The sequence below is a fragment of the Protopterus annectens genome, chromosome 5.part0, assembly GCF_019279795.1.
Source record: "Protopterus annectens isolate FY-2018-M chromosome 5.part0, PAN1.0, whole genome shotgun sequence".
Classification (NCBI taxonomy): Eukaryota; Metazoa; Chordata; order Ceratodontiformes; family Protopteridae; genus Protopterus; species Protopterus annectens.
In genome coordinates this window covers 1,210,578,903-1,210,599,710 of record NC_056735.1, presented here as the reverse complement: position 1 = coordinate 1,210,599,710, position 20,808 = coordinate 1,210,578,903, and the positions used below count along the sequence as shown (strand labels likewise).

The 20,808-nt window shown below is 45.1% G+C and overlaps 1 protein-coding gene across 5 annotated transcripts in view; it reads right to left on the bottom strand.

Moving 5' to 3' along the window:
• CHST10 (carbohydrate sulfotransferase 10) overlaps positions 1–20,808 on the bottom strand; it is a 1,890,555-nt gene that overhangs the window by 995,116 nt on the left and 874,631 nt on the right. The gene's annotated exons all lie outside the window — the stretch shown is intronic.

Here is a 20,808-nt window from a genome sequence, read left to right as displayed (position 1 = left end):
TTCATGGCCTCTCTGCAAAGGGGGTAAGACCTGGTCCCTCCTTGCTTGTTCAAGTACCAGACTACCGACATGTTGTCGGACTGAATGGCAATCGTACCCTGGGGGAGGTGATCGTGCAGTGCTTGCAACGTTAAAAGCACCGCCCTCATTTCCAGGATATTGATGTGGAGAAGACTCTCGTCGGAGTGCCACATGCCTTGGACCGACCTGTCCAGATAATGTCCCCCCCACCCTGTCTGGGAGGCGTCCGTAGTCAACGTGGCCGAGGGGGATGGGGGAACGAAGGGTCACCCCTGATCCAGGTTGGAGGAAAGAAGCCACCGACAAAGATCCTGTTTGCACGTCTCTGTGATCAATATGTGGTGACTGAGGGGAAGGTCTTGATAAGACCACTGGACTGAGAGGAGCCACTGGAGTATCCTCATGTGCAACCTTGCCAAAGGGACAAGAAGAATGGTGGCTGACATGGAACCCAACAGCTGCAGGACCATTCTCGCTGGAGCGCGACGTCTGAGGAGTAACGCCCAAACCTGAGACTGCAGTGTTGCTATTCTTTCCGCAGGAAGATAGACTCGCATCTGCCTTGAGTCTATTTCTGCACCAATAAACAGAATACGCTGTGATGGCAGCAATACGGATTTTGTCCAATTGAAGGTGATTCCTAAGGAGTTGCCTAGGGAGATAGTGGCTGCTAGAGTTTTTAAGAGTAGATGCCTGGAGGTGGCAGTTAGGAGCCAGTCGTCTAGGTATGGAAACACCGGGAATCCTAGACTTCTCAGGTGAGCAGTCACCACTGCCAAACATTTGGTGAACACCCTGGGGGCTGTGGTGAGACCAAAGGGCAGTGCACGGAACTGGAAATGACTGTCTCCTAGGCTGAAGCGCAAGTGTCGCCTTGACGCCTGATCTATCAGAATGTGATAATAGGCGTCTTTGAGATCTATGGAGCACATCCAAACGCCCTTCTCCAAAAGCGGGAGAATGGATTGTAAGGTGACCATCCGGAATTTGGACTTTTTCACTGATCGGTTTAACCTGCTGAGATCCAAAATGGGCCTCAAGTCCCCGGTCTTTTTTGGTACCAAAAAGAATCTTGAGTAAGTCCCTGATCCGGCCTGATCTGCGGGGACAGGTTGGATGACTCCTTTTTGAAGCAGCTTCGAAATTTCGCTGGTTGCCAGATCCCGTTGACTGGGTGGCGGGTCCGGGATTCTTTGGGATGGTGGGGGGGGGGGTTGAAAGAAGGGAATGGTGTAACCTCCGGCGATGATTCGGAGCACCCATTGGTCCTGAGTGATACTTGCCCAGGCCTTTAGGTGCCTCGAAAAACGACCCCCGACTGGCTCCGGAGCTGCACAGTCGGGCACTCCTACAGGGATGCTGGAAGGAGGAGGAGCCACGAAAGGACTCGCGGTCTCCAGTGTTGCGGGGGCCTCCGCCGCCTCTGGGACGGCGTCTCCCTGAAAAATTTCCCCCTCCTCTGCCTCTAGAAGGGGAATCGCTCTGCTGCGACGAGTAAGGCTTTTGAGACTTACGGAACCACATTTTCCCTCCTCTTCGAGCCTTAGGATAAGGTCTGAAGGGAGTGGAAAACCGGGCCCCTACGGCAGTTAAAGTCTTACCCTCCTGTTCGCAGCGAGTCAAAGTGTCCTTTACCATGGGTCCAAACAGAGAGGACCCATCGAAGGGGGCGTTGGCAAAGGAAGACTTAAAGGCCTCCGCAAAGTGACACAGGCGTAGCCAGGCTTGTCTCCATAGAGCAACCCCTGTGCCCGCCGCTCTGCTCGCTCCTTCGGCTGCATACGAAATGAGCCTCATGAACAAGTTGGATAACGAGGACAGGGTAGCCAACTGGGAGTTAACCGTCTGGGCTAACTGCTCAGGTAAGTTACCGGAGAGGGTATCCGAAAGCTCCTTGACCAGATCCCTCTGCAGTCTCGTGAAATGCGTCAGGTAGTTTAGAGACCTTAATGTAAAGGTTGCTGAAGTAAGGGTGCGCTTCCCGTACCGATCCATGCTCCTGGACTCCTTATTAGGAGGATGGACGGACGTTGAAGCCTCTGCCACATCTTGCTGGGTGGCAGATGCCACCACCAAGGCATCTACAGCCACACCTTTGGAAAGAAAGTCCTTATCAGGGGGTGCCGAAAGGAATTTATTGGGGCGAGCTGACACCGGTTCAACAGAGTCCGGGTGTTCCCACGCCCTTCGAGAGATCAAATCCAGAAGCTCATCGAAGGGCGGAGACACCCAGGAGGCGGAGAGCTGAGCCCCAAAGGCCTTGAGGAACACCGACTCCTCAGCAGAAGGGGGTATGGACTGCCAGTCGCCTCGTTGCTTGAGGATTTCCAAGATGTCCGCAAAGGATACATCATCCGAGGACGACTTGGGGGACCCTTCCGCATCATCGAGGTCGGTATCCGAGGTGAGAGACTCATCAGGGGAGTCGACGTGCTTCCTCTTGCACTGTCTCTTCCTTGGAGGTTCCTCCGAAGACATTTCGGAGGGACCTCCAGGAAGAAGGGAACCCCTGATGGGGGTAATCTCAGGCCCAAGGGCTCCGCTGTCGTGAGACAGGGAGATTGCAAAGGAGCCAGTCTCCGTGCCAAGGGAAGGTGGTAGTGAGATGGTAGAAGTGGCCAGAGAGGATTTGGTCAAGGCACTCCTCATGGTCTTGAAGGCGGGACCCCCAGAGTCCTGGGATGGTTCAACCCCCAAGGCCACAACAGCAGTCGGAACTCCCGCCGCCGACGCACCGAGAGGGAGGCTCGGAACCGAAAGGATCGGTCCCGAAGCGCCCCCCCCCCGGGGCCGACAGAGGAGGTCCGCGTACCGAACCCTGACCCGAAGGGCGGGGTTGGAGTTAGGGTCGGAACCGACCCGACAACCTCCAACGGCTTCACCAACACCGACTCCAACGGCGCCGAGGCTGTTGGAGGAGGAACAGAGATAGCAAGGTGGGAAACCTGCTCCGGAGCCGACTGGGCTGGAGCCGAGACCAACTTTTGAAAGACCGGAGACTGAAAAAGCCTTTGAAGCACCCTGTCTACATCCAAATCAGACATCCTCGACGACAGAGAAGAGACCGACCGGGTCCGAGTAGACTTCTCCGCCGGCTCCGAAAGACTGAGGGACCGGCTCCGTATGGTTTCGAGAAGTATCGGCGCCGATGGAGATTCCATTACCACTGCAATTTCCCTCGGAGCCGATGGCGACTTCGGCACCGAAGGGGAAGAGTCTGAGCGGGCAACCCTCATCGGCTCCAAAGGCAGTGGAGCCGATGGAGATGACTCGCCTCTCGACACCCGAGCTCTCGACTCCGAAGCCAGAGGAGTCGAGGCTGGAGACATCGAGGCAGACAGTTCCGCCCTCGGCTCCGAAGTCCGTGGAGCCGACGGAGAAGCCTGCCTTGACTTTTTTGCTGCCGGATCCGACGGGCTGGTCGGAGCCGAAGAAGAAGAAGATAGGGCTTCCTCAAAAGAAGGGGTAATAAGCCCTTTCAAAATCAACTTATTTTTCCTCTCTTGGAGCACGCGAGAGGAAAAAGCATGGCAAACGCTACAGGATTCCTGGAGGTGCTTCGGGCCCAAACAATAAACACACAAGGAATGGTCGTCCATAATGGACATTTTGTAATTGCATTTAGAACATTTTTTGAAACCTGATGGCCTATGTTCCTTCGACATGGTTAAAACAGTCTAAACTTTTAAGAGTACACCAAAAAAACTACACAAACTACACAAACTACCAACTCAAACTAACAAAAGCACAGGATAGGGCAAGGCCCCACTGACTCAACGGAATCCTTGCCACAAAAAATATAAATTTTACCACAAAAATCGTAAATACACAATCACACAACAAATAGCTGTTAAAACAGCTTTTGGGTCAGTTTTTGCAGAAAATTTTACAGAAAAATATGTCACTAAGAGGTACTTAGCTCAGCCAAGTCCGAGACCACATCTATGCTCGAGAAGCGGCAAACGAGATCTGGGGAAGCAGTAGTGGTGCATCCTGGGATACGAGGTGACTCAGCCAATAAGAGACTGCGTTCTATTGTATAGTAGCCGAGTCGGAGCCGAGGATCGGCTCTGAACCCATCTGTAGAGAATGTAGGCGAGATAGGATCACATTACATCATTGGGTTAAGTGGTGATGTAACCAATTAAGTAATTAAAGGTTTGTATATAATGAACTGTGGATGTTAAACCAAAACCAAATGACTCTGAAGAAGCCAGTGGATTGTAGTCTGGTGAAAGCTCTTAGTCGTTTGGTATTTCTGTGTTTGTTGGCGTATTAAAAGTGGAAGACCATCAATTTTTTTCTCTGGTGACCTTTTTTTTATTATTTTTATGTTTACAAGTTTGCTGTTTCTGTTTGGAGTACCTTACTTTCATGTGGGACAGAATCCCAAGTTGTCAACTAGGTGGTATTGGGGAAGGACATTCATGAGTGAAGCAAAAAGATGAGCGTAATTCATGACTGTTCATTCAACTTACAGTGGGGCATAAAGGTGTGCAAAGTTGCCCAGGTAGCTGCTGCACAAATATCAACTGATAATCCTCTACTGGAGGATGTAAAAGTAGAAACTGCTCTTGTTGGGTGTGCCTTAGGTTTACATGCTAAAGAAAATTTCTTCCTATGAACTTTCTATGAACAAAGGAGATACAACCTGAAAGCCATCTGGACAGAGGTATGTTAAAAACTGCTTAATTTTGGCTAAGCAAAGGAGATGAATAATTGCTCATATTCTCTGAAGTCCATTGTCCTGTAAATACAGAATCTTGAGTTGTCTGTGAACATCTAATAAATGAAAAAGGTATTCTCCCTTACTGGAGTATCCTGGAAAGAACACCGGCAAAATGTACTGATTAATTTACATTAGTACTAGATGCCACCTTAGGGATAAAAGATGCGTTAGTTCTGAGAAAACTCTGTCCTTGTCAAAAAAAACAGATAAAACAGATATAGGGGCTTTGATGAAAGGGCTTGTAATTCTGAGATTTACCTGGTTGATATTAGTGTCACTAGAAAAATCATTTTACAAGAGAAAAATTATGTTAAATCCACCTTATTAGCAGGCTTAAAGGAGGGATGAGTCAGAGCTTGCAAGAGAATGGTAATGTCTCATGGAGGTGCTGAGTACCTAATGGGAGGTCGCAACAAAAATGTACACTTAAAGGTTTTTGTGATCTTAAAGGATGCAATGTACATATTAACACCAACATGGAAATTGGCAGTAGCCCCTAATTTAATCTGGATAGATGCAAAACGGCATCCTTTGCCAAAGAAGTCAGGCAGAAATTCAAATATGGATAGCACTGGTGCTGAAAAGGGGTATAGCTCCTTGGAAAAGGCCCAAATTGAAAATCTTTTCCATTTGCTGTCATAAACTTTCCTAGTAGTTTCTGAGCAACAGACAGAATGTTGAGTACTACAGGAGGAAATCTAGCATCTCTGGCTATGCTTAAAATTGAAGGTACTTTGCTGTTAACTTCATCAACATCTGATCCTGAGGCGGCAGTCCAAAGGGCTGGGACAGAAGATCTAGATACTGACCCAACATCAATGGAACATCTACTAGAAGACACCACAGGAAGGGGAACAATCGGTTAAGACCAAAAGGCTGCAATGAGGAAAACCCTGGCCTTGCACTGTCTGGCTTTCAATATGAAATTGTTCATTAGGGATAACAGGGGAAAAACACACATGAGCTCCGGGGGGGCAACTGTGGACCACAGCATCCCTCAGTGACTCTCCCTGTGGAGAAATCAGGGCAAAGTACATTTGTTGTTTATATAGGAGGCAAAGAGGTCGCAGCTAAGTTGGCCCCACTGGCTGAAAATTGCCTGTGACGCTGAAGAACCACACATGAGGCATTAGTAGTGTTCTGCTCAATTTGTCTGCAAGTACACTGGAGATCCCCGGGATGTGCACTGCTATTAGAAAGTATTGTATACACGTCACCCACTGCCAAGCCTTCGTAGCTTCCTGACAAAGAGAATAAGAATGGGTTCCTCCTTGTTTGTTGATGCACCATACCATAGTCATGTTGTCTGTCTGAATGGATATCAAACCTTTAGGAAGTTAAGTTCTGAATTGCCTGCAACACTAGGAGAACCATCCTCATTACTGCGATACTGATATGAAGACTGACCTCTGTCATCGACCATGTACCTTGGACCATCTTCCCTTCAAAATGCACCCCCATCCTAGAAGGAAGGCATTCCCTTGAAGAAGAAAAAGAAAGTCCCCGATGTTCTAACCAATCAGTGGGACTTGGCAACCACAGAAACTTCAAAGCTGCCAGAAATAAGGAGTCTTCCAGTTGGTCCCCCATAACCAGTTAGAATATGGAGTCTATTCCAGATTCTTTTTAGTGCCAGAGAAGACTGGGGACCCGAGACCCATTTAAACTAGTTTGTAGAACAGACAAAATTCTGGATGGTCACGGGTTCAGTCCATTTTGCCTCTACTGAGACATAATGACTGGATGTGCTCTGTAGATCTTCAAGATGCTTACTATTACATCAAAACTGTGAAGCACTCCAGGAGATATCTTCACTTTCAGTTAGGATCCAATCATTTCCAATTTAGAACTCTGCTGTTCGGTCTCACCACAGCCCCCAAGGTGTTCACCAAGATCATGGCAGTAGTAGCATCGCACCTATGCCTTTAAGGGATCCAGTTTCCATATCTAGATAACTGGCTTCTCACTGCTCCCACTCAGCATCTCCTTCTCAAACACCAGGACCTTGTAGTCCAGTGGCTTCAGAACCTAAGAACTTCACCAACATTCCGGACTCTGATGCAAACCACAGAATTCATACAATGCCACCAAAATACAAAATTATAGATAATCATCCTTCCCCTGACCAGAGTCCAGTCACTTTGCCTGGCAGCCGACATGTTCTTCACCACCCAAAACCACTAGCGAGGTTTATCTCACGTCTTAGACGTCATGGGATCTCCGATTATTATAATTCTGTACTACAATACGGACACAATCTATATACAAAGATTTGGATTACACAAGTCTGCAGAAACCACATCACTTGCTGGATAACTTCCCCATCGGTTATCAAGGGTCATCCTTTCCAGATGAATCCTCCTACAGCAACAATCTCCTCCTCCTCTGTCACAGGAAAGTCATTCACCTTGGGAGTCATGAAAAGAACTCTGACTGGCGGAACCACATCTTCTTCCCTGATCTTCATTTTCTAGAGAATGTTCTTTAAGGGGTGAAGAAGCATACTCTCACTGCAGAGAGTCTTGCCATCCTGCTGAATCATGGTAAGTGTATCCTTGGCTTTAGGTAGAATTAAAGTAGACTCATAGTAGGGCATTAATAAAGGATGACAAAGTGTTCCGTGAAATCACATAGTCGCATCCAGGCATGTCGGGGTATGGTGACACCAGTGCCTGCTGCTCTGGCTGTGCCATCAGCTGTGTTCAACAGTACATAGCCATGGGTGGAAGGCTGGGAGTCCGAGCGATGTCTTCTGAGCATATGTCAGCAATACCCTTGACAGGGAATTGGAGGTCTTTGTCAAGTCTCTCTGGAATCTTGTAAGATGAGCAAAGATAGTTCAGCAACCTAAGGGCAAAAGGTGCTGATGCATAAGTCTGCTTTTAATATCTATCCATCACTCTAGACTCTCTATTAGGGGAATGAACAGAAGAGCTTTCTTCTGATTGGTCCTTCTTAGTGGCTGCTGCCACGACCATCACATCTACAGGTGGAGACTTACTCCAGTGCTTCCTACCAGTCAGAGCAGACAATACGCAATTGGCTTGTTTTGGTAGGGGCTCCACCACATTAGGATCCCTTCATGCCCATTGAGCCATTAGGTCTTTAAGGGGATCAACAGACAGCACCAACCAGGACAATGCTGGTCCAGAACCTCCAAGAATGCAGACTCATCCACAGAAGGGTCTTGGGATGTCCAGCCTCCTCATTGTTTCATTAATTCGATAATGTCTAAGAAGGAGACATCTTCAGAGAGGGAGCGACCAGGAGCCCTCTCTTTCCTCTAAGTCAGTATCTTCCACGAAAAACTTGGGTGATGAGTCTAGATGCTTACGCTTACATGTCCATTTTCTGGGAACACCTTCTGGGGGTACAGTAGGAAGGGTCAGAATCAGGCAGAAAGCTGACAAAGTAGATTTCCTCAGAAGCCCTTGGTGCTGACTCTCCCTGTTTCACTGGATGAAGAGAAGTAGTAGCAGCTTACAGTTGGAGTTTGAGTGAAACCGAAATAGTAGCTGCCTTGTCTTTGACAGAAGCCATAACCCTTTTGATGCTTCAAAAGCTGAGGCTGCTATTGGCACCAATGATTCCTTCTGCTCTGAAGAGGAAAAATAAATCTCAGCACCAATGAGCCTCTATTCCGAAGCGGATCTCAGCCCCGAGCTATCTAGAGCCAAGGCCCCAAGGGGAAGAGACGACTGAGAATCTTGGTGTCAAATCACTCACACGAAGCTTGGCTCAAAGTTTCATCTCAATCTGCTGGAATCAGAATCGAGAGAGCTTTGGGATACAGTTGAGGTTGAAGATGCTAGAAGCTCTGACACTGACAAAGGAACTATGGTTCCAACAAACCCGAAGCCAAAGGCTGGATAAGTGCAGATTCTTGCATGGGGTGGTTAAGATGGCCAACAGTCTGCATCTTCCCAGGGAATGGTGCCAAACAACCCCAAGCTGAATCTGTGCCCTCAAAAATTTCTTCGTCATCCAGTCGACATCCATCTCTGTAAGGCTTCTAGACAACCGAGGATGATGCCAGCAAAGGAGGTTGACAGTATCTTATATCCTGAAGCATTAGTGAATGAACTCGAAGTCACTGGCTCCAGACAAAAAAAATGTCTTTGAAGGAGTTTGGGGCTGAGGGATAGTCAGTTATGTTCTTGAAATTTTTGTACTGGAACTGAAACTTCGGTTTCAGGGATCTTCTTTGAAGATTACAAAGGAGATTTACTCCTTACCTTTTCTTTCTTCTTGTCCTGAGTTTTGGATTAGAATTATCTTCCTCTTTGCTGATTGAGGAAGAAGGAGAAGGTGAAGAGGTTGCCCCCCCTGAGCTGAAAGTAGCCCCTTAAGAACTAATTTATGCTGTCATGTTTGACGGTTGCACAAGACGGACAGTCTGTGTCTCGATGAGTGACACCAAGACAATTGACACACAGAGTGTAGATACTGAGGTGGCAACCTGTGCTATGCACTATGAACAATTTTTGCAGCCTGACTTTTCTGATATCCTAAAAGCTGTAAAACAGAAAGGAAAATACACTAAACACTAAAGAATAAGCTATATATATTAATTAAGATATACAAGTATGAAAGGCTCAAAACTACTGGAAAAAGCTAAAACTATAAAGAATGAACCTACTTCCTATTAATATTATATATGAACTTAAAACTACTAATATAATGACAGAATATAAGGAAAATATTTAGTGAGAGTTAAAGGAAAAACACTCCCAGTAAGAGGAGTATAGCTAACCAGAAAAAAACAAAACAAAAAAAACTTCATATAATCGCTAAGAGCTCTCTCTAGGGAATTATTGGTAGGACGGGAGTCAGAGCTCTGGAAAGTACAGTTTTGTACCTACCATAAATGTAGATGTTCGAGTGTAGACACTGCTGCAGTCATTACACTTGGGTTATCCTGCCATTAGGCGGTTCCCCAGCCGGCCTGAGTTCCAAAGTCTTGGTCCAGCGTCGGTTGCTGTTACCTCCTCCCTGACGTCAGTGCGAAAGGGGTATATAAGATGCAGCAGACGCCATTTTCTTCAGTTTTTCTTGCCCCAGATGTCAGGTGCCCCCAGATAGGTAGGCAATTTAAACTGCTAATAAAACATACTTTCAGCTACCAGCAAATACTCCCCATAGCTAGTAAAAGGTAGAGGAACTAGGTACGTACTAGCCAGTAAGTGGGGAAGGAGGGAGGATGACCTGGACTGCGGCAGTGTCTACACTCTAACATCTACTTTTATGGTAGGTACAAAACTGTACTATGTTCATCGTGTGACACTGCTGCAGTCATTACACTTGGGTAGAATCCCAAAGCTGAGGTAGGGTGGTTGGTTCTATAATGCATTAGGGGTGGCTATAAGGCCCTGCAGCACTGCAGAGGCGAAGCCAGCTCTGGATTTAGATTACAGAGGCAGATGGTAATGCTTGGTGAAGGTATGCACAGAACTCCATGTTGCTGCTTCCAAAATATCCTTGGTAGGTACTCCTCTGAGGTAGGCAGTTGAAGTGGCTGTTGCCCTGGTGGAGTGAGATCTAATGCTGTTAGGCACAGGTTTTCCATGGTGCGTATAGCAGAAACGTATGCAACGCCTATCCATTTGGAAATAGTCTGTTTTGAAATAGCTTTTCCCTGTGCTGCTGCAGCATATGCTATCAATAATTGCTCAGACTTTCTGAAAGCTTTGGTTTTGTCCAAGTAGAAGCGTAAATGCCTGTGAATGTCCAACAAATGCAGTAGTCTTTCTCCTTTATTCTGTGGTTTTGGATAAAAAGTAGGCAAGTGAATGGTTTGGTTTACAGAGACACTTGAAACCACCTTAAGCATAAATGTAGGGTTAGTTCTTAAGAACACCCTGTCCTAGTGGAAAATGAGGAAAGGTTCCACTGCCATTAGTGCCTGTAATTCTGAAACTCTTCTTGCAGAAGTTATTGCCAGGAGCAGAGCAGTTTTCCAAGAAATGTATTTTAATTCTGCCGTGCTAGCTGGTTCAAAAAGAGGTAAAGTTAATTTTTCCAAAACAAAGTTGAGGTCCCAAGTTGGAGTAGGTGCTCTACGGGGCGGTCTTATGTTTTTAGCCCCTCTGAGGTACTGTTTTAGCAAAGGATTAGAGAAAATTGGTGGATCCGTGTTGTAATGTGCAGAGATGGCAGAGGCGTGGATCTTGATGGATGAAAAGGAGAGGCCTTTGTCCAGCATCTCAGTCAAATATTGTAGCATCTGAGGAATGTTAGGCACAAGAGGATCAAAGCTGTGAGCCTGGTTCCGGGCACAGAATCTCTTCTATTTATCCGAGTAGGCTTTCCTGGTACTAGGCCTTCTGGCCTCCAGAATGACATCCATAACTGCTTTGGAGAGAGGCATTGCTTGCATGGCTAGGGAATCTTCCATGCAGCTAGGTTTAGTGTCTTTAGCTGGCTGTGGAGTAACTGATTGTTGTGCTGAGACAGCAGATGTGGTATTTGAGGCAAAATCCAGGGTGGTCCTTGTGTTAAGTTTTTTAAGATTGGGTACCAGTGCTGGCATGGCCAGTCTGGTGCAATTAGGATCATTTTTGGCTCTTCTTGCCTGGCTTTTATGAGTACCTTTGGGAGAAGAGGCAGTGGTGGAAAAGCATATACTTGTAGGTTTGTCCAGCTGAATGAGAAGGCATCCACTTTCCATGCTTGCGGATGGTAACTCCTTGTGCAGAATTTCTTTAGCTGGCAATTCATTGGGGAGGCAAACAGATCTATGTCCGGTCTCCACCATTTCTTTGTTATCATTCTGAATATTTGAGGATTCAATTCCCATTCGTGGGGATCCATGATATTTCTGCTTAAGTCATCTGACAGTGTGTTTTTCTCTCCTGGCAGGAATTCTGCTTGTAGATGAACTTGATAGTTTATAGCTGTGTTCCACAAGGTCATGGCTTGTCTGCAGAGGGGGTAGGAGTGAGTGCCCCCTTGCTTGTTTATGTACCACATAACTGTGGTGTTGTCTGTCTTTAGTAGTAGTTGTCCTGGATGCAACAGGTCCTTGAAAGCTATAAGGGCATTTTGTACAGCTAGCATCTCTTTTTGATTGATGTGAAGATGCCTTTGTTCTGCAAGCCACTTGCCCTGAATACATTTTCCTGCCATGTGTGCTCCCCAGACATAATCCGATGCATCTGTTGTCAGTGTTTGCCTGGCTGTGGGTTGAGTGAAAGGCTGTCCCTTGTTGAGGTGACAAGCTTGAGCCCACCATCGAAACTCCTGTTGAAGGCAAGGTATTAGTGGTATAACTGTTCCCAAACTTTGACAGTGTTGAGACCATACATTCTTTAGGTACCATTGTAGTTTCCTCCTATGCAGTCTGGCATATGGAATTAGTAGTTTGCAAGATGCCATGAAGCCCAAGGCCTGCAGAATTTTTCTTGCAGGGAGTTGGGTCTTTGTTGCCATCAATTGAAAGTATTGTGTCAGTTGTCCTTGCTTGTCTGGTGTGAGAAAAGCCATCTGGGCCGTTGTGTTCAAACTGGCACCCAGGGATATTATCTCTTGTGAGGGCACTAGTTTTGATTTCTTTTCGTTTACTGTGTACCCCAGGCAACTTAATAACTTTTTTACAAACGCCAGATGCTGTAGAAGAATGTCCTTGCTCTCTGCTTGAATCAGGCAGTCATCCAGGTATGGGTAAATTTGAATTCCTTTCTGTCTGCAAAATGCAATTACTGGTGCCAGGCACTTTGTGAAGACCCTGGGTGCAGTAGATAATCCAAAGGGCAGTGCAGAGAATTGATAGTGCATTGGACCAGCTAAGAACCTGAGGTATCTTCTGCAGTTTTGTCTGATAGGGACATGCAGGTATGCCTTCTTGAGGTCCAAAGTCACGAGCCAAGCTTGCTTGCCCAACATGGGAAGAAGCTGCTGTAATGTCAATATTTTGAATTTCGGAACATCCAGGTAAGTGTTTAGTGAAGAAAGATCCAGAATGGGCCTCCAGGCTTTGTCTTTTCTGGGAACCAGAAAGAGTCTTGAGTAAAATCCTTGCCCTTGTTCCTGTGGTGGTACCTTTTGAATAGCTCCCATGTTCATGAGTGCCATAATTTGTTTTGGGGCTTCTGCCCTTTGATTTAGTGGCAGATTTGGCATTCATTTTAATCTTGTCAGAGTGTGAAAGTGGAACCTGTAACCTTTTGAAATAATATTGAGAACCCATTTGTCTTGGGTGATCATATGCCAATTGTGATAAAAAAGTGCCAGTTTTCCTCCCAAAGGGGCTGTCAAGAGTGAGTTGTTTGGCAGATGGAGTGGGAAGTCATTGGGGCTGTTTTTTTATATGGTTGGTGCCTGTCTTCCCCTTCTTTCTGGCCTGATGCACCCCATTGTCCAGGCCTGTAAGGACCTTGTGGTTGACCTCTACCTCTTGGCCGCCTGTATCTGCCCCTTTGAGGTCTGTCATTAACTGGAAAGGACCAATTCTTTGTTGGCCAGTTTCTACTAAATCGAGGAGGCTGAACCTGTAAGAAATCCTTCACTGTTTGCATAGATTTTGCCTTATCACCCATTTTCTTTACCTCTTCTGCCTTAACTCCAAATAAAACATCCTGCTGTAAAGGTGCATCCAGTAGTTTAGCTTTAACATGATCTGGTAACATATGTTCTTTTAACCATGCATGTCTTCTAATGACAGAGCCTGTAACTGCTGCTCTGCATGAGGCCACTAAAGAATCAAAACCACATTGCAAAGTATGCTTTCCCACTTGTTCAGCGGCATGCAATAAATCCTGCATTTCTTTAAAATTAGGAGGATTTGTATCTGGAAGCATTTTTTGTTTCAACCGAGACATCAAAAATTGCTGATATTTTAGCATGTGAAACTGGCAATTTAAGGCTCTCATTGCTAAAGTTGCAGACGCATATACTTTCTTTCCCCATCTGTCTAGTGCTCTGGAATCTCTGTCAGAGGGAACTGGGTTCTTTGCTGATGAGGCCTTAACCCCTTTGGGTCCCTGAGAAATAGTTTCGGGATCAGCAACAGGGCTTTTATACAGAAATTTGTGTGAGTCAGGGACTCTGTATTATCTGTCCAGTTTATGTGTAGTTGGAGGTAAGGAATCAGGATTTAAGCTGGATTCAGTGTACACATCATCCACAATATCTAGCACTGGTGGAATAGCATAGGGGTCTGTGTTGAGGTAATAATAGGAAGTCTCTGAGCCGTTTCTTGGATTCTGAGTAATCCTGGCCTTCCCAATGGAAATGCTCCCTCATGGTATGTAAAGTTTCCCCAAAGGAGTAGTCCTCAGGCGGAGGGGCTGATGGAATAGATTCCTCAGCATCAGAATCCTCATAAGGGGGTAAAGAGCATCCCAAGTCTGAGGATGAATCTGAGGAAATGGACTCCTGGTCGGAGGAATCATAATCTGCATCCTGTCTAGGCCTTTTATCAGGTGGGGGATGGGAACCCCTGATCAGAGTGATTAGGTCTTTGGCCATTTTGAGCATTTGTTTCTTAGGCATGGAGGCCTGTCCTGGAGAATGCTGTACTTGTTTCTTAGTTTTTAAAGGGGGCTTTGACTTAGAAGAGGGTGTAATGCTTAGCTGAGTAGGTCTGAAGTCACCCTCTGAAGCTGTGGGTAGCTCAGGTACTCCGGATCCCTCTGCAGGATCGGTTTCGGTCTTTTGAAAAGCTAGCGCATCCGAAGGCCCGGCCATCTCCACATGGGGGTCGGGGCGGCCTGTGGTTCTGCAGAAGCGGTCGTTAGGGGCTGCGAAGGCGCCTCACTGAAAACCGGAGAACCGGTGACTGGCCTAGAAGAGACTTCGTCATCAATTTTGGGCCTCAGATGCCTGTCCTTGTTTTTGCGCTTTTTATGAATACTGGTTTCGGAAGTTCCGACGGCATGGTATAATTAAATTTTCTGCCAAAGTAATATCGGGCAAAATCAACCCGACGTTTAATAGTGCGCTTATTAAACCTAGCACAAAACCGACAACCAGTAACGTCGTGGTCTGGGCCTAGGCATGGGATACAATAAGAATGGAAATCCTTATGAGGTATTTGCTTCCAACAAGAAATACAGTTATTAACTTTTACTGACATCAGTCTGAGGCAAGAAAAAGTTTCCCCAACGGGTTACTTAGCTTTGTAGAAGACTTTGGTTCTGGATTCGGAATGAAAATCTCAGGAGTAGGCCGACCGGCACTTGCAAACTGCTTTTGTTCGGGCACCACGCGGCAAGAAAGACAGAAGAAAATGGTGTCGGCTACATCTTATATACCCCTGTCGCACTGATGTCAGGGAAGAGGCGACAGCAACCAACGCCGGACCAAGACTTTGGAACTCAGGCCGGCTGGGGAACCGCCTGACGGCAGGATAACCCAAGTGTAATGACTGCAGCAGTGTCACACGATGAACATCTATTATATATATATGAGCTGGAGGTCTGTGCTGAGGTCGAATCCCATCAGATCCAACAACCCACAAGTTTGAACAGATGAAAATAGACAACACTGGATCAGCAGTACCAAATCGAAAGAAACTTAGGACAACTTAGGACAAACTCCAAAAACAAATCCCCATGGAAGACTCCCAATATAAATAGGTTGTACAACAAAAGAAAGAAAATCTTGTCCAAAAATATGTAGGGCTAATCCCAACAGGCAAAAATTCCCTCATCAGTCTCAACAAGCAACTCTGGAGTAATCAATTCCACAAAAGTCAACTTCAAGGCAGAAATAGCCTCCCAGGGTAAGAATAACCATAAAGCACTTCTCAGTTACGTACACAAATTTAAGGGGAACAAATCCCTATACTGAACTGGAGGATATAGCAAATTTGCTGGGCAATAAATTTAGTTCCAAATTCAAACCCATCACTTCCAGTTAGCCCATAGGAAATACCCTCTACCATTTCTACCCCAACTATCACTAAAGAACAGGTCTTCATTGTACTCTTTAAGGCTAAAAACACTACATCAATGGGTCCTGATAATATCTCAGGATGCCTCCTATATAGCTTGAAACACGACCTCTCAGGCCTACTAGAATCTCTGTTCAACCAAAGTCTTTGAACATGCTTCGTCCATAGATAATGGAGAACTGTAATGGCCACCCCTCTACACAAACAGAGACCATCAATAGACTCACGGAACTACAGACCAATAAGTTTGATTAGTCTATAGGCAAGGTCATGGAAAGAATTATCATGTACCCAATAAAAAAAAATATGGGAAATCTTCAAGCACTGGATCCATCCGGGCAGGTCATGCCTACCAAGCCTGGTGGACTTCTTCAAGATCACTAGAGTTATGGATGAGGGCAAAACAGTGCCTACTACATTCCTTGATCTGGCAAAAGCATTTGACATAATGCCTCACTTGGGTACTATTGACAAACTCATAAATTTAGGCATAAATCCTTATGTCACTTGATGGAAAGCCAAATGGCTCATGTAGAGGGCTCAAGAAGTTAGGGTGGGGGAATCCACCTCCACCAAAAAGCCTGTTACAAGTGATGTCCCCACAGGCCTCGGTACTGGAACTTCTCCTGCCTGGAATATACTTCTCTGAAGTCACAGCAAATATAGAAGACTTTTGGCTAACCAAATCTGCTAACAACTGCAAGCAGGGGGCAATCAGTGACTACCTGAAAGATGCAAATATAAGATGAAAATATCCCACAGACAAGTAAGTGATTCCAGAGCCATGGTCTGAAACTTAGTGAAAAAAAATGCATAATTATACCCCTTGGAAAGATGACCACCCCTGACAATTACAACATTGAAAACACTCCAATAAGAGAAGACCAAGTGTTGAGACTTGGGACTTGAATCTGACAGTAACCTGAATTTTGATCACCATTTTTCCACGGTAGTGAGAAAATCCTTCTATGGGATGGAACTTATAAGTAAAGGCATGGTATCCAGATCTAAGGAGATCATAGCCCCACTATATTCAGTCCTAATTAGACCAGTAATTGAGTATATCGCACCCTTTAGCATGTACCTAACCAGGAATTTGCAACAGCTGGAGAGGAGGCCAAAAATAACAGGGTGTAAACAGCATGTCCTGTGCAGACCAACTCAAATCCCTGTCTCTCTAAATGGTCTCCTACAGACTACTGAAACGCAATCTATGCCTAGTCTACAAGGCATTCTTCAATCCGGCAATGAAGGATCTGCTTCATATTCACAAAACAGACAGCACTGGAATTACCCGATCTAAGGATCAAACCTCGTATGTGACATAAAATGTATTTGCGCGACAGGTATGAGTCTCAGAGATTACCCCCTTCCCTGGAACAGACTATCTATTCATGTGAACCAGAGCTCTTCCTTAAGTCTATATAAACACAATTTGGATCAATGGATGGGAAATCATAAATTCACCCCCACGGCTTGTCACCTGTGCCCCTTACAGGCAGGGACAGCTTGTAGATGCCACAAGGCACCGGTATATACCTAAGTCATTCTAGTCTATGGGCAATGATAAATGGGAAAACTGGGGAATGAATGGCTAGGCTTAAAAATCTCTAGGGCCATTTAGCCTAGTAACCTTCTATGATTCTAGGATCCTATGAAGGTGAAGATTCCAGGGGGCCCTGGATAATAGTTCTAGCAAAGACTGCTCTGGACCTGGAAAACTAATCAAGTTTGTAATGCTTTGTAAACACATGGATGGAGGGCCATGCTACTGCTTCTAGAATGCTTTTAGAGTCCATCACTTTCCAGCATGTCATCGTACAAGCCAAGCCTCTAGTACAATGTGCCTTAACACTGCCTGGAATATTTTCTTCAAAGTAAGAACAACAAAACACAACAATAGCACAGGACATCCACCAGGAAGTAGTCTGTTTAGATGTGGACTGACAAATCTTAGTCCCAGAATAGGAAACAAACAGCTAGTTATATTTCCTAAAGGACTTAGTTCTGTCAGGATAGTACCAGTGTTGTTTATGCACATCCAGAATGTGTAGAATAATTTCTTATGTTTTTAGGATATGGACAGAAAACATGGAGATTGACGACCTGATTCAATGTGAACTCTGAAACAACCCTTAGCATAAGAGAGGGATTTGTTTGCAGAGTGACCCTCTATCTATGGAATACCAGATAGGTTTCTCCCACCATGAGATCTTGTGACTCAGATAAATTTCTTGCAGGTGTCAGAACAATAAGAAAGCAGTTTTCCAAGTAATGAACCTTATACGGGTCAGCCTGACAGGCAAATTCAAAGGATCACAGGAGGTTACTAGACTAACTGCCCTAGAAACTTTTTTAAGCCTAGCCATTAATACCCCAAAAGGGTGGAAAAGTCATTTTTCTAGCATGCAACTGAGATCTTAGGGAGGGGGAACTTGTACATCAGGAAGGCTCACAGAGAAAAAACAAGGTGGATCCGGAGGCAGACACACTGAAACAGATGTAAGATGCAACTTTACAGAGGCAAAATACAGGCCAGAATATAATAACTCACAAATATTAAAGCACCAGTGGTACACAATCCCTGATGGGTCCCTGGTCACTGGCTATGCATTGTGCTATGAAAGAGGGGTACATTGAGTGAGTGTGATTATTTGACTGTTGCCTCACTATATCTCGACATTCTCTATTTTCTTTATTTCTTCCTTAACATATGAAGTAATGCTATATTCTGGAAGCTTCAACAGGCATGAGAGACAATGCTGTATTCCAGGAGCATTCTAGTGATTTCAGTAAAGTCACTACATTTGATTAAGCATTCTAATGATTTCAGTTCATCTGATTACAAAATATGTCCTGTGTGTATATGTATTGGGAGTATTCCAGTAGAGTACTAAAACTTGCAAAGTCAATGGAATATTCCAGTGTAAGACTTTAAAATTGCAAAATCATTGTATTTGGCAGGATTTGCTGTTCCTTCTGGGGTGGGTGGCCAACACCACAGAATGCTCTAGCAAGTTCCTGCCTACATTAGAAAAGTACTAATTCTCATGATTTGTGGTAAAAAACTTGGTTATATATAGCTGAGGCTCCCTGCACTCGGGCTGAAGCCTCACCTGTGGAGTGGACGCACTGCCCAGGACTGTTTTCCTGATGAAGACTCCTGCCTGAATGCAACGGGGCTTCCCAGTCAAGACTGAAGACAGGATGAAGCTTTCTCAGTCGTTTTTTCTTTAAATGTATTGTCTAATTTCATATTTTAGTTTTTTAGGGGCGGCCACGGTGGTGCAGCGGTTAGCATTGCTGCCTCACAGCAAGAGGTTCTCCGGTTCGATTGTCGGCTGGGGTGTCTTCTGTGCGGAGTCTGCATGTCCTCCCTGTGGTCACATGGGTTTCCTCCGAGTGCTCCGATTTCCTCCCACATCTCAAAGACATGCTGTATGTGGACTGGACACTCTCAACTTGCCCTAGGTGTGAGTGTGTGTGTGCCTTCTGTGGAAGGTTGAGCTCAGGGCTGGCAATTTGGCACCGTAAAACTCCATTGCCAATCATTCTGTGGACCGTTACTCCACTGTGGCAACCCTAACCGGGATAAGCTGATAGGAGATGATGAGAGTTTACTTAGTTTTCTGTTTTAGTGTGATTTACTGTTCAGTTACATAGAGTTTATTTAGTTTTCTGTTTAGTGACAGAAACAAAGTTTGTTACTAAATAATTTCACTCGTGTGAAGTGAATTATTTTGAATCCTGCTCATTAGGCAATACATTATTTTGGTGCAGCGAGTAGGGTTTGGAATGTTTAAGAAAAGGTCTGTGTGTGTAACTGCATTCATTGTTTTGATCTGTATATACAGGAGTATAGCACTCCAATTAAACCGTGGAAACAGATATCCTTGTTTTTGTTTAAAATCATGCTAAAGTTTATAATGTATAGAGACAACTGGAATGTTTCAGCCCTACTGCTCAAACTGCAATGTTTTTAACAGAGATAAGGAATATCAGAGCTTAATGAAAAACACATGCCAATGTTAAAGAAACATGGCATACTGGTTAGAAGGTATATGTGCTAAGTTAAATGAATACATTTTTTTTTTCCTTTTCAGGATTTAACAAGTGTAACAGCTCTGTACTAACATAGAACTACATCAGGATTTAAAGTGTTAAAAATTAAAGCCACTACCAGCTCAAAGGGGAATAAGGACATGTCATTATTGTTAACTACAAGGTTATTAGAGTATTTAAATATTACAGTTTCCGATAGGATGCTAGAATGGGCATTGCATGACAACAACGATATTTTAATATTCTTACGAGATGCAAGTAAAGATGACAAGGGTACATTCTAATACAGTCAGAGACTGTGAGGAAAAAAAAAACATAACAAGTAAACAAAAGTTCTGAGATGGTTGTAAGAGGCAGGTTATAAAGTAAATACAGACAAATATACAGTTCTTGTCACAAAAGTAACATTTCTAGAAACCATTATCAGACTGACAGGGAGGCCTCCTTGCTAGGAAAGAATATGGGGCAGTCTGCAACTGCCAAAGCCTTTGACAATTTCAGATTTGCAAAAATTCATGGAAAACAAAGAAAAATGTTAAAGCAAAAGTTAGCACAGGCAATGGAGCTGATAGCTCCCACCAGAAAATTACGTCTTGTTTTGCAACCTGCAGCACAGAAGGACATACTCTCAGTGGTGCTACTACAGGCTTGGCCATAACAGGCATCTCAGAAAACAGACACTAAGTTCAGACAGGTTACTTTTTGTAGCAAAAACAAACAAAAAAAAAAAACTCCTGCATTAATCAATTTTTGGCCATTTACTTGGAAATAAATGGTGGTGCAGCGGTTAGCGTTACTACCTCACAGCAAGAGGTTCGCTGGTTCGATTCTCGGCTGGGGTGCCTTCTGTGCGGAGTCTGCATGTCCTCTCTGTGGTTGTGTGGGTTTCCCCCCACATCCCAAAGACATGCTGTAGGTGGATTGGACACACTAAACTGGCACTAGGCATGAGTGTGTGTGTGTGCATGTGCCTTCCATGGAAGGTTGGGCGTCGGGCTGGCAACTTGACACCTATTAAACTCCACTGCCAATCATGAGCGGACAGGTGATCTGCTGTGGCGACCCCTAACCGGGAAAAGCCGAAAGAAGAAGAAGAAAAAGAAGA